A 12611-nucleotide genomic window follows, 5' to 3' on the forward strand; every position below is an offset into this window, starting at 1 on the left:
TAAGTTCTAAAAACATATGCTAGCAGGGGCTAAGCTCTGTCCTACCAAGCAACAAAGGTTGCTAGTACAGCGAATCAATCAATCAATTGGCATTTATTCCATGCTGGACACCATTTACAAAGGGGGAAAGGTGGAGGTGGTGGGGAAGGTGGAGAAGTCATAGAAATCTACAATAAGAGCAGAGGGATGGGAAATGAGATGTCTGGGGATATGTCAGTCCTGTTCCCCTCCCCAAATGGAGGAGTTTATGGCTGCAAAATGAAGCACAGAGACAAGATGAGGTGTGAGTAACAAGGCTGATTTGATCTTGCAAGATGAGATTTCCTAATAACAAGTTAATTAGGAGCACATGGAGAAATCAAGGGACTCCGAAATGAGTGCAGCTGGGTGAGAAGTTGTGCCTAATCTGGCTCCTTTGTTGTGATTTTAACCTACTTCCTCTTATTCAACCTTACAAAGGTAGTTGAAGACAACTCCTGCTCTCAAGGAGCTTCCATACTAATGGTAAAGAGAAAACACATAGACAACTATATACATATATATACATAATACATACATATATATACAAAGTAACCTTAGAAGGGAAGGTTACTTTCCTTTCCATCAGCTGCTGGGGAGACCAGAGAAATCCTCCTATAGAGGTGGCCTATGATCTGATTCTCAAAGGAAGTTCTTTTTCAAGAGTTAGAACAATACAACATACAGAAACGTGAAGGAAGGCAAATTTTGACAAGTCTGAAGTTACTGCATGGCAAACAATGACTGGCTATCTTTTTATCTTTAAAAAAATCTCCACAAAGGTTGAGTAAGAGGAAGTGGGTTAAAATCACAACAAAGGAGCCAGATTAGGCACAACTTCTCACCTAGCTGCACTCATTTTGGAGTCCCTTGATTTCTCCACGTGCTCCTAATTAACTTGTTATTAGGAAATCTCATCTTGCAAGATCAAATCAGCCTTGTTACTCACACCTCATCTTGTCTCTGTGCCTCATTTTGCAGCCATAAACTCCTCCATTTGGGGAGGGGAACAGGACTGACATATCCCCAGACATCTCATTTCCTATCCCTCTGCACTTATTGTAGATTTCTGTGACTTCTCCACCTTCCCCACCACCTCCACCTTTCCCCCTTCACCTTTCTTTTGCATATTGTCATCTCCCATTGGGGGTAAGTTCCTTGAAAGCAGAACCGATCTTTTCTTTTTTTTTTTTTAGCTTTTTTAAAAATCTTTTCTTTTTTCATTTGTTTTCCCAGCCCTTAGCTCAGTGCCTAGTATAATACAGGTACTTAATAAATGCTTATTGATTCTTGACAGAAGAAAGAATTTGCTCACTCTAAGCCACAGATTCTTAATCCTTTATGCATACTCCTTTGTGTCCTTTTGTCAGTCTGGTGACCCCTATGGATCCCTTCTCAGAAAAATGTAAGGCTTTTCAACTTATAATTGAAGGAAATGCTAAATTCATTCAGAGGCTAATGAAAATTAAGGTGTAATTTCTCCACCCCCCAAGTTCATGGACCCCTTGACATCTATCCACATACCCCTTTGAAGGGGCAGGGTCCATGGACCCTAGGTGAAGACCTCCTGCTTTAAGCATTGTGAAAACCTAAGGTATGGACACCAGAAACTTTTCTTTGGAACTTCCTGAACATCAGTCATCAAAGATACCTAATAAGAGTCTTCCATCAGCTCCTTTACTGACCCTGAGGTGATTGATTAACCATCAATTAATCAAAAAGCATTTCTTAAGCACCTGCTCTCTGCCAGGCAGTATGCTAGGGATAGGAGGACAAAAGTGAAAACAGTCACTGTCCTCAGGAAATCTACAGTCTAGCCAGTGAAGATGACATGTACATATATAGTTACATATTGCTACTTCTAAAAAGTTATATATAGCTACTAGACACAAAGTGGTGGGGGGTGGGTTAGGCTTTTCAGGGGCTTCCAGATTGGCCTACGCTTGTTCAACCAAGATGGATATGTGGTGTGTCAGAGAATATTTAATTCAACTCCATGTGCATTAATTAAGTACCTGCTCTGTGCTAGGCACTGGGGATACAAAGACCAAAGTGAAGCAATCCTTTCCCATAAAGTCTTCAAAACTTGGAGTGCTTTTTTACTCTTTTCTCTACTTCAGTCTCTAACAATATACAACCAGTAGCCAAATTCTGTCAAAGGTACAGTGGATGGAGAGTCAGGAAAACCTGAGTTCAAATCCTACCTCAGACACTTACTTAGTTTTGTGACCCTGGGCAAGTCATTTAACTTCTCTGTGCCTCAGTTTCCTCGTCTGTAAAATAGGGATAATAATAGCACCTAACCCACATTATTGTTGTAAGGATCAAATGAGCTAACATATAGAAAGTATTTTTGCAAACCTTAAAGATCTATATAAATGCCAGCTATTATTACCTCTATAAGAGCTCTTGCTCACTCCTCCTTCCATTTTTTTTTCTCATCACATATGCCCTAGTTCTTAACCTATTGGTACTGTAGGAAAAGCACTGGCTCTAGAGAGTCAGAAGACTTGGGTTTAAATCCCGACACTGATACTTACCTAAGCAAGTTACTTAAACTCTCTGGGGCCTAGTTTCTTCATCTGTAAATTGAGGTGAGGATGGGGAGGTGGACCAGAAAGACCCTCAGGTCCCGCTCAGTTCGAGACCCATGATGACACCCATCCTATTGTTATTGCCTCCTGATGGGTCTCTACCTTCAATTTTGTCTTTTTCCAGTCTTCTGTTAACTTTCCAAATGTACAAGTTTGATCATGACACCCATCCTGTCCTAAACCTTCCTTGGCTCTTTATTAGTTTTAGGAAATAATAGAGACTCCTTAGCCTATCCTTTATACTAGAGTCCAGGGGTGGGTAACCTGCATCCTTGAGGCCACATGTGGCCTTCTAGATCCTTAAGTGCGGCCTCTTGACTGAATCCAAATTTTATAGAATGGGATCTAGAAGGCCACATGTGGCCTCAAGGATTTAGGCTACCCACCCCTGGATGAGACTGACCACAGAACGAGAGCTGGAAGGAACCTCAGAGGCTCTTCAAAGTCCTCCACCATTTGATTCAGACCATACTTGAGCTTATTTAGAAGCCTGAAACATGATCTAACTGACCTTCCCAAATCTAATGTCACACTGCAAGGCTCGATGTCAAGAAAAGCTGAAAAATTAGAACTTTCCAAAAGTGGGATGGTTTACCTCAGGAGGTAGCGAGTTCCCATCATTAGAGGTATTTAAGCAAAGGCTGGATGACCCCTTTTGGAGCAGTTGTAGAAGAGATTCTTGTTCTGGGGTGAGTTAGGCTATATGGCCTCTGACTCCCTTGCAAGTCTAAAATTCTGCGATTCGTTGAGTTTGCATTCTAGATTGGCCTTTTTTTCCAGACAGGCCTATCTGTGAATGGCTCAGTCAACCTCAGCCAAATGAGGGGGAAACAGTCAATGAAAATTCAATAGGCTTTGAAAAGGGGCTATGAATGATCCCTCAGTAAAGTGACCTGCACATGTAGACAAATGAACAAAAGGCTAACCTCCACAAGTTACTGGTGAGGTACCCAGGCTTTGAAAAGTTGGCTACAGTAAGAAATTAAGACAAAGTTAACAGCTGGAGCAGCTAGCAGGTGCAGTAGATAGAGTGCCAGAACTGGAATCAGAAGAACCTGAGTTCAAATCCAGCCTCACTACCTTTTTGATCTTGGATAAGTCACAACCTCTGTGTACCTCAATTTCCTCATCTGTAAAATGAAGACAATAATAGCATATTAATAGCACCTACCTTCCAGGGTTGTTGTGAGAATCAAATGAGGTAATAATTATAAAGTACTTAGCACAGTGCCTGGCACACAGTAAGTGCTATATAAATGTTAGCTATTATTATTAGATTTATATTCTCATTAATATGAGAGTTCTTTCCAAAGATACAAATCACAACCCATCCATGCCTGCCACAGGTTCTATAACAATATAAATCACTTTCTATGGTAATATATGTGTGTGTAGATACATATATACATACAGACACATGTATACACATACACACAAATATATGTGTTATCTCCTTGAGTAACCTGAGTTTGGGTAGCTAGGTGGTACAATGGTGGATAGAGCTCCAGGCCTAGAGTCGGGAAGACCTGAGTTCAAATCCAGCCTTAGATATTGACTAGCTATATGACTGGGACAACTCACTTAATCCTGTTTGCCTCAGTTTGCTCATCCATAAAATGAGGTAGGGAAGGAAATGGTAGACCACTCCAGTATCTTTCCCAAGAAAACCCCAAATGGGATCACGAAGAGTCAGAGACGACTGAAACAATTGAATAGCAACAGCAAAATCCAGGTTCAAACCGAATTTCCCCTCTCCCCGCCGCACCCCGCAACAGAGACCTCCTTGACTCTTCTCTCCTCCTTAGGCCCAGAACAGCTCTCTACTGTCTCTCTACTTACAAAGCTACCCAGAATAATTCAAGCCAGGCCCCCATTACCTCCTACCTGGACAATTGAATCAGCCTCCTTACTGAGCTCCCATTCTCTTTTCTGCCCAAACCATATTCCACGTAACTGCTCAAATAATATTCTTAAAACACAAGTTTTCGTCTTCAAGAATCTCCAGTGGCTCCCTATTGTCTTTAGGATAAAATACAAACTCCTTTGTTTGGTGTTTAAAACTCTTCACAGTCTGACTAAAGCCTCCCTTTCCAGATTTGCATCACATCAACCCCTCTCATCCACTCCAAGTGTTAGCCAAATCAGCCTAACTGCCATTCCCTTTATACAACATTACATTTCTCACGTGGGCTTTTGCCTAGATTTGTGCTATACCTATAATGCTCTCCTTCCTTACCTCTGTGACTTGGAATCCTTGCCTCCTTTCAAGGCTCCGTCACAAGCTCCTTTCTCCTCAAGGTCCTTTCCATTGCCTTCAGTCGTTAGTGCTCTGCCCACCCTTATCCTGCCCTCCCCTTTCCCCACACTGGTTACCTTACATTTACTCTGTAGATACTTTGTGTTTACTTATCTGTGTATATGTTGTTATCTCCCCAGTAGAAGGTAAGCACCTTTCCGGCAGAAACTGCTTTTTGACTTTGTATCCTCAGTATGGAGACAGCTGGGTGTCTCAGTGGATAGAGCACTAGGCTTGGAGTCAGGAAGACCTGAGTTCAAATCCTGCCTCAGATACTTACTAGCTATGTGACCCTGAACAAGTCACTTAACCTCTATTTGCCTTACTCCACTGGAGAAAGAAATGGCAAACCACTCCAATGTATCCCTGCCAAGAAAACCCCATAAACAGTATGGTCTACCAGGTTACAAAAGTCAGGTATGATTGATCAACAACAATTAACAATCCCCAGTATATCCCCAAAGTACAGTTCTTTGCACATAGTGGATGTTTAAATCTTTATTGAATTGGATTGTAGCACTTTGTTGACTCAAATTATTTCAGAATATATTCAGCATATATATATACATATATATTTATGAAAATGTAAAATAATTATATATTTTAAATTCTATACCACAAACTATAGAATTGAAAGAGAATACTAGATTATTTAAAGAAAATAATAGTTACAGTCAACAAATATGTTTTCCTTTTTCTTTTTTTGAGACTGAGTCTCACCATTTCTCCTAGACTGGAAATATATTGACTACACATAGCCCAATCCCACTCTTAATTGTATGGAAGCTTTCACTTGTTTAGTTTCTGACTTTCCTCAGGCAACCTGGTTCTTTCTTCATCTTATCCCACCCCCTTTGCCACATTGGTGCTAGACTTAGTGTGGATACTCAGTCAATCAGCTCTTAAGCTGCTGCATCTCAGCACTCTGAAGCTCCAGCAAGATACCAGCCTCAACCTCCCCCAAGAATAAGAATTATGTGCCCGTGCCCCCATAACCGACAACAAACAGGAGTTTGATTTTTGTTCCCTGCAGAGAAAAACACATCTAAATTATAATAATAGCTTCTACTTCTATAGTTCTTTACAATTTTCAAAGCATTTTTGAATATATTGTCTCATTCTCCATCAACGTGCCTGTGAAGTAGATGGGGCAAAGATTAAATCATGAATTTAATTGTTCATTTAACTTTGTAGCCCTGAAGGGCAGGGGCACTTTATTGCCATCCCTTTTTCCCTACCACTCTCCTTCCCCATCCTGAGTGAGAGTTGCCTTATGAAATATCAATGTACTATCCTAGGTAGGAGATAGTTTCTGATCTCCTTGGTGCCTTTATAGTACAAATAAGAGTAGCTGAAGATCCATGAACAAATAATATATTTATTCCTAAAGAACTCCCCTTCCATCCCTATTTTTCATTTCCTAGTTTCCCCATTATTGAGTAACTCCAGTAGGACCCAACTTTTCTTTAAAAAGAAAAAAATCACAATATTTCATTGGGATTTTTAAAAAAATTCAGAACAGATTCAGAACAATTAAATAAATATTAGTCCTAAATGTAGCCATCTGGCACAATGATGATGAAAATTAACAAAATAAATTCTAATACTCTAAGGCAGGGGTGGGGAACCTGAGTCCTGGAGGCCACATTTGACCCTCTAGGTCCTCAAGTGTGGCCCTTTGACAAAATCCAAACTTCACAGAAGATAATAGATATGGCTCAGGTGTGACAAGTGCTCCTTTATGTACAACTAATACACATCAGAACCTACACTAGGTTTTTCTAAAACTTGTTTTCATCTCCTTAGCTAAGAGAAAACCTGATTATTTTCAAGTCTTCAGATGGGTTCAAACTGTGCATTGGTATTATCTCAGAAACAAAGAAGGGTTATGTCAAACCTTGCTGCTGGTGGAGCTATCAGTGAAGAAGGGCATTATCCAGTAATTGTGGTAATAAAATCCAAATCTTCATTCATCTGGTTTGTTCCTATAGTTACACATTCTAAAGAACATGCACATGGGCTTAGGGATGGAAGGGTCTTTGAACATCATCTCCTCCAAGCCCCTTATTTTGCAGATGAGGAAACAGGCTTAGAGCAGGGAAGTGACTTGCCCAAAGTCAAACAGTTATTAAGTGAGAAGATTAGGATTTGAACCTAAATCCTCTGAGTCCAAATAAAGGGCTCATTTCCACTGCTGCTTTGTGGTATGGCCACTGATCCTATAGAAGAGAGGAGGTAACAAGGTTTTTCCCTTGTTGCACCCACCTGTGTGAAACCAGCTCTCCTAAGCTGGTTTGGTAACTACTGTAGTACCAAAATCATGCACCACAGTATCTGAGTAATTGTACTCACTGGTGACCTTCCCTCCCACTTGGGATCTGGCAGCAGCAAATATTAAGCACCCACAAGAGCCAAGCCAGTCATTCCCTTTGAAGCTGGGTGATTCCAGACTGGGGTCTGGTTCTTTTTCCACCATGGCTTTCCAACTTGATGTACTTTCATCCTAGAAGACTATGGCTGGGAGAAAGGGTTGTGGTAGAGTTGGCAGACATGGAATGGAGAGTTGGGATATGTTGGTGCCTGCATCTATGCTCTGGAGTCCAGAGTGGTTGGGTGGGATGTAGGAGAAGGAGTGTCAGTCTTTCTCCTATAACACTAAATCATTAGGGAAGATGAAATTCCCAGAATTAGCCAAAATGCAGTTCAGTAGCCACCCACAGCTACACATTCCCAGTGTACCTGGAAATTAGGAGTTCATTAGAGACCCTAGAAGGCTCCCAGCAAATTCAGAAGAGCTGGCTACTTGCCACTCCATGCAATGAATTACACAGGTTAATTGTTCATGAGATTATAGATTTATAGCTAGAAGCAGTCTTGGAATTAATCTGGTTCCCTCTCCTCCATTTTACAGATGAGGAAAGTGAGACCCTGGGTGAAGTGACTTGCTCAAGATTAAAGGTAGTTGGTAGTCAGCGTCTAACTCAGTTTCTCTTACTCCAAAACCAGTTGTTTCCACCATACCCTCTGTCTCTGTTTGTTGGAGGCAAACACCTTTGGAAAACATACATTTCCTGGTTGTATGACTCCATTGCCAATGATGGTCAGAGTTTTGGTTTTGGTTTTGGTTTTTAAATAAAAATGTCTCTACAGGTGCATCTGTCAAAGAAACTTATATGAATCAGAAAAGAGTCCTATCCCCCCACAGAGCTGAATGGAAGGTGGTCCAAAAAGGAGAGCTCTTGAGGGCATTTTAAAAAAGACATCATTTAGTAGTACAAGGCAGCCTGGAATTTCTACTGTGTAAGCCCTGTGGGCACAGACTCTCTCCCTCCACTCCCTTCACTCCCCACCATTAGCACCACTACTGCTAGGCTAACCCAAGCTTCAGTAATCACTAGAGATGGAGCTGTGGAATCCATCCTGGCTTGTTTCCAAGTGCTGAGGGCCCAATGTGGAATAAGAGGAAGCCTGGCATTAGCAGGGCTTGAAATCCTGCTGGATCCATTTCCTGGAGGAAGTTATCTTTTCCCCTCTCAAAGGAGCTACTATAAAATCATTTATTTTTACTGGACCACTGAGCCCAAGGCAAGTCTTTTGGATTTTCCAGGAACTAAATCCAATTGTGTGGACTCCCAGTCAGACCCAACTTATTTTTCCTATCAGTGAGTAGTATCTCAGCATAGTCTCAATGCCTCTGTCGGTAGATATGTGTAAATGGCAGACGTGCCTATCACAGCTGAAGACCAAAGGACCATACAAGGAACAACTGCTAACAAATTCAACAATTAGGATCATGTTTATGCTTTTTGAGCAGCATAGCATAATGGGTAGAGTAATAAACTTGGAGTCAGAAAAGATCTGGGTTTAAATTCCACCTCTGATACTTACTAGATGTATGACCCTGGGGAAGTGACTTAACCTCTCTGGGCCTCAGTCTCTTCATCTTTAAAATGAAGGGTTTGGACTCAATATTCTCTAAGGTCCCTTCTAGTTCTCCATCTATGATCTTATGATTCATTATCCAATACAACCATTTTCCTATTTGAAGTGAAGTTTCCTTAACTTATCATAATTGTGAGTGGAAAGAACAGGTTTGATTTTCCAAGTCTCTAGAGATTCCACTGATCTTATATTTCCTAGGAAGGCTCAACCCAACATGGGTTTTCACATAACACTTGACCAAAAAAAGACAAGGTATCTTATTTAATTGAACAGAGGTTCATCCCTATAACGGAATGACAAAGAGCATGCCAATTAGAATTTGTCAGGGGTTATTCTCGCTTGTGGTCATTAACCAAGTTTAGAATTTAGATCTCTCTGTCTTTAGACAGACACACACCTACACTGCTAGAAATAGATTTTTGTGTGAAAGCTGTGGGAGTTTTAAGGGACCCAAGAAGTCAGCAGAGTGATGCGGAAGCCAAGAAAAAGGAGGTAGTCATAGCTTGCATTTATAAAGACAAAATGTTCAGAATGGCAGGTGCGGGGTGGGAGGGGTGATAGTCCTACAATATTCTGCCCTAGTCTGACCATATCTAGATTATGGTACTCAATTTGGGGTGCCACATTTTAGAAAGGCCACTAGCATATGAGCATTCCAGACAAGGGGAGGCTTGAGGCCAAGTTATGTGAGAATCATTTGAAGAAACTGAGAGTGTCTAGCCCAGAGAAGAGAAGTCTTATGCTAGTTATTTTTTAAATACTTGAAGGGCTGTTATTGGAAGAGAATATGACTTTAATTTCCTGGCTCTGGAAGGAGGAACTAGGAGCTATGGGTAGAAGTAAGAGAGAGGAAGATTTTGTTCAACATTAATGGGAAAACTTCCTAACCATTAAAGCTGTCCAAAAATGGAATGGGCTGCCTCAGCCCCTGTCACTGGAAGTGTTCAAACAGAAGTAGGATGATGACTTGTTAGAGATGCTACAGACAGTATTCATTATTTGAGTAGTGGTTAGGCTGGATGACCTCCAAGATCTGTTTCAACTCCAAGATTCTAAGAGCTCATGATTTAATGCCTACCAAAAAAAAATCTTCCCATTTGCAAAGAGACTTAATGAGTGCTTCCTAAATTCAGCAAAAAATTTGGAGTCTTTTAAACCCATTTTGATCTTTGGCTCTGACTTTAGCTAAAAGAGAATCAACAAAATTCTGCCTAAGTGACCAACCCAAGAGTTCTGATGCCTTTCCAAGTCATGAGTTCTCAGCACTCATAACTTCTTGAAGGGCAGGGACCATTTCTTGCCTATCTGTGTATCTGCCTCCACTTTATCTAGCACAATACCTTTAACATAGTTGGTGAACATAAAGTTTTGTTGATGAATATCTTTGTATGGGTTCACTTTTATTTATTTTGCTTATTAGGAGGGCAGAGGTCATTTAACTTTTGCATTACTAAGAGTCTCTTTCAAAAGGTGTTGATGCCTCCACTAGATTTGAAAGGTCCTAGTTCTTCAAACTTAGACAGATGCCACTGAACTATTCAGAGTGGCATCTATCTTAAAATGGATAGGGTTTAGCATATGAGCTAAAAGTATAGCCCTAGCTATATTGTGTGAGCTCAGGCTCAGAGACTTCCCCCTTGCATGTTAACGATCAGGACTGCTGGGATGGGACCTCAGCTTTTTGAGAACTATAGACCAGTGCAATTAAGTCAGTATGCCAAGGAATATTCATTCAATCAACAAACATTTATTAAGCACCTACTTTGTGACAGTCATTGTGCTGCTAGGAGCTGCGGATATGAAAACTAAAAAAAAAAAAAAAAGCAAGATCCTGCTCTCAGGGATCTTATATTCTACTGGGAGAAACATCATGTAATAAAGTAAACAGTTTCCTTTAAGTGGTACTTACTTCTCCCTGTGGAGAAAAAAAAAGTTTAAAAAGAACATCGAATCCACTGGGTTTTATATTACTGAGCTTCTCTCTTCCTCCCTTTTACTGGTTCTTTTCTTCTTTTCTCAGATGCCAAGATAGCAGGATTTAGTGAGAATAGTAAAATTAAATAATGATGGGGAAAGAAGAAAAAAAAAACCTCTCAGATCTATTCTAATCAGGACCCTGTACAGGGTCTCCCTCCCTAGTGCCCGGTACTCCAGCCTATCTGCATTAGCATCCGTTTTTCCCCATTAGGTTCATTTTCAATTTATTTATGGTGGACACAGCAGTTTCTCACTTTCTTGTCCAAGGATCAGTTTGGGAGGGAGGGATGGGCTAAGTGACTCAGGTTTTGGTTTATCGGTTCTGTGTACAAGGTTCACTTCCTTTAGTTTCAAAAGCCCTCTGCAAGCAAACAAAAGGAAGCTTGACACAGCGCCTAGCACATAATGAAGGCTTAATAAATGCTTGTTGGAGGATGGATGGACAGTGGATTGATTGATGTACATATGTTCCCAGGGGACAGCTAGGTGGTACAGTGGATAGAGTGCCAGGCCTGGAGTCAGGAAGCTTTATCTTCCTGAGTTCAAATGCGGCCTCAGATACTTAAGAGCTATGTGACCCTGGGCACATCACTTGACCCTTATTGCCTCAGTTTTCTCATCTGTAAAATGAGCTGGAGAAGGAAATGGCAAAACCACTCCAGTATCTTTGCCAAGAAAACTCCAAAAGAAAAAGAAAAGAAAACTCCAACTAAACAGCAGCAACATCAAAAATGCTCCCAGCTATAGGTGCTACTTACAAGGAAATCCTCTCTCCTCTTCCCCCATTCACCTTGCCACTTCCACTCCCAGATAGCTACACTCATACATACAAACACACACACACACACACACACACACACACACACACACACACAAATACAAATTATCCAACAAGGAAAGCATGGAGTGGTAGAAATGGAACTTCATTGATTAGATGGCAGAAAACTTCCTCTTTGTTAAAAAGGAAGGTGAGCTCCACCTTACTGAGCAAGGCCCACATGATTCAAGTGCCCTTCCGTCTTGGTATCCCAAGATTCCTACCTGAGGATGACTCCATGGGAGCCTGGCCAGGCAGCCTCCTAACCTATCCCCATCCAGAGTCTGCAGAATGATAGGGCCACACCCTATCCAGTCTCCTGAAGGGAAAGTAGAAGGGAGAATGGGAAATGGAGGCAGCTCAGATATCCTTCTCATTCAGTATTGATGGTGTAATGGAATACTGCACTTTGCCTCTCCTACCTCCCATTCCTCCTCCTGGCGCCAGGGCCATAGAGTCAGTCGGCTGCTAGCAACGAGGGGACATCAGAACCTGTGCCCACAATCCAGGGAATTCAGCCCCCTTCACCTGGGGGGGAAAAGCCTAATCGAGCAACAAGACAAGGTAGGAACCACCTAGACCTTAGTGTTCCCATCCTAGGTGCCATCCCAGAATTGGTGAGGAGGGAAGACAGATTTGGGGAAGGAATCTCTTCATACCCCACCAGAAACTAGGGAGAAGCCTAGAGGCAAAGGGATTAGAGAAAGTTACACCTAGCTAGACCTCCAGGAGCCAAGGCTGACTGTGGACTGAATGCATGTTTCTCTTAGCAGTCTTCTATCTTGGCCTCTCTGTCATTCCAAGTGACTCTGCCATTTTCAATCCTTCTGGTCACTCTTCTTCCTTCCTTTCCCCTCCCTCTACTTGGGGGCTGCAGGGATGGAAGTTGGGGGACACGAGTGACTCAGAGTGCAGAGGAAGGAAGGGGTTCTTAGGTTGCTGTATGTGGGGCCAATCAGCACACAGA

At 41.6% G+C, this 12611-nt stretch overlaps 1 protein-coding gene across 5 annotated transcripts in view; it reads left to right on the plus strand.

The window, feature by feature from the left end:
- Nucleotides 1-12611, plus strand: part of OTOF (otoferlin) — a 179841-nt gene that overhangs the window by 81990 nt on the left and 85240 nt on the right. The gene's annotated exons all lie outside the window — the stretch shown is intronic.

This window comes from Vombatus ursinus, unplaced genomic scaffold (genome assembly GCF_900497805.2).
Source record: "Vombatus ursinus unplaced genomic scaffold, bare-nosed wombat genome assembly UNPS02009062.1, whole genome shotgun sequence".
In the NCBI taxonomy this organism is placed as follows: domain Eukaryota; kingdom Metazoa; phylum Chordata; class Mammalia; order Diprotodontia; family Vombatidae; genus Vombatus; species Vombatus ursinus.